We start from the raw sequence: 2,291 nt of genomic DNA, 5'->3' as shown, positions 1-2,291 counted from the left end.
TCCCTTATTACCTCTGACTTCATGCCTTTGGCCACTCATTCTCAGCACCTTCACCTTCCTGGGCATCTCCAACCATTTTTCCTTCTGATTTTCCTTCAAAGTTTCTAAATGCAGTTTCTCTTTCTTCTTCATGTATTCCCCCGACTCTGCTCTTCCCACGGAGGGAATGCCACAAGGTACCACCCACATCCCCCTCAGGAATGAAGGACTATTCCCCCCTTGGTTGGCTGGCAATGCTGCCAGAAGTTGGCCGTCAGCTGACCGCCCTCTTTGGGCACTGCCTTGATTGCAAAGCCCTGTTTCATCTGAGGTCACACCTCATCAAGGGAGAGCCTACAGCCAAACACCGATCAATACAGGGGCATAAAGACCCCCTAACCCCAAATCTGAAGAATTATTCCAGCTCTCTTGGGTTTACGGATAAGTCACCTGTGACTGTATGCTCCTCAGCTTTATCCTTTGTTGAATCGTACTTCCTTCTACAGGTGTGCATCCCACAAGAACTTCCTAATAGATATCCTGCATGCTCGTCTCCATCTCAGGGTTGTTTCCTGAGGAACCCAATCTGTAGAACCCCAGAAATGTTTGACTTAGTGGTTCACTAAATCATTTTAATGAGTAATCTGCAAATTGCTGACCTGGCTTTATCAGAAATGAGGCTCTGTCTTAGAGTTTTTTGCACTCGAACACTTTACGATCTAGTGAGAGAGAAATGCTTAGAAAATGTTGAACAAAGTAAGATGACAGAAAAAGTAAAAATCCTAATTTTGTATAGGGCCATGTCACTTTTAATGTATTTTAGCCCTCAAATTCCTTTGTAATTTACAGGACAGACTAAAGTTAATAAAGATGCCAAAGGATAACTGAAGTATGTCAGAATGAGTAGTTATAATAACTTTTACAAAGAACCATGCAGGTTATAAAGAACTTCCACTGGTGTTCTCTCATTTGATTGTTAAACCATTGCTTGGAGTGTGGTTCTTAGGACAAGTTTATGAGTGAAAAAGGGAACTCTGAGAGTTTAAGTAATCTAGCTGAGACCACAGAGCTAGGAAACAGAGCAGAGCATGTGCAGAGCAGGGAGAGAATGAGAAGAGCTGCCTTCCTACGTGCTTGTGTCATTTGTCCATCCTCTGTTATGGCACTGGATCCATGTGGCCGGGAATGGCGTGTGCTAATGATTCTACATTTAGCTTTTGTCTCATCTCTCCTTTGACAATATAACTATATGAGAAGAGAAAGCGGTCCTCAGTCAGAGTCCTGTCCCTCCTCAAGATCTAACAATCTTGGGGACGTCTGGGTGGCTCAGTCGGTTAAGCGGCTGCCTTCGGCTCAGCTCATGATCCCAGGGTCCTGGGATCGAGTCCCGCATCGGGCTCCTTGCTCAGCGGTGAGCCTGCTTCTCCCTCTGCCTGCAGCTCCTCCTGCTTGTCCTTGCTCTCTCTCTCGCCTATGCTCTCTCTCTCTAGCAAATAAATAAAATCTTAAAAAAAAAAAAGATCTAACGATCTTGGTCGAACACTCTCTTCTCTTTTACTCATAACGTTAAGCCAGTATCGTTCCATAGAACATTTTGCGATGACAGCAATGTTCTGTATCTGCACCGATCAGTTGGTAGCCACTCGTTGCTGGGGCCATTGCGTTCTTAGAACGTGGTTATGGACTGAGGAAAAGACTTTGTAATTTCATTCCACTTTAATTATTTACATTTACATTTAGGTGCCGTTAGTGGCTCCTGTGTTAGTCAGTATATAGTCTACACTCTCTGGTGCCAGAGCCTGGCTGCCTCTCAAATCCTCGGGTTTCCTCCTCCCACCCTGATTTTCCATATGAAGAGGGTGCAGTTCCACCCTTTCTCTCCTTATCCTACTCTTTGCCTGTCCAGCCAACACTGCCATGGGAACCAGTTCCCACTGGGAGGCACAAATGAGGCTGCTCTGAAGACGGATATGAGGCTCACGCTGCTGCAGTAGAGGCTACTTGGTCTCAGGGTAGCACTTTACTCTCAAATATTGTAGAAATACTCTGAAATTCATCTTGGTTTGTTTCTCATGGTATGAAAAAAAAAAAGAGAGAGCAGCTTTCTCTAAGCCTTCCCTGGTTTGTGTAGATACGATATGTGACTGGTTAGTTCACCATCACTCCAAATAAATGATTTTATATCTCTATCACATGTTGACTATTCTGCTTAGCAGGGAGCCTTCTCATCTGTCCCTATCTAAACTCAGAATAGCCCCTTGCCTAGTGTTTCTCTACCCGAATTAATGACTCACTTCTGTGTGTCTTCAGAG

Source organism: Callorhinus ursinus, unplaced genomic scaffold (assembly GCF_003265705.2).
Source record: "Callorhinus ursinus isolate GAN/ISIS: 27379988/994484 unplaced genomic scaffold, GSC_fseal_2.0 scaffold28, whole genome shotgun sequence".
NCBI lineage: Eukaryota > Metazoa > Chordata > Mammalia > Carnivora > Otariidae > Callorhinus > Callorhinus ursinus.
Note: the sequence above shows the minus strand (reverse complement) of the source record.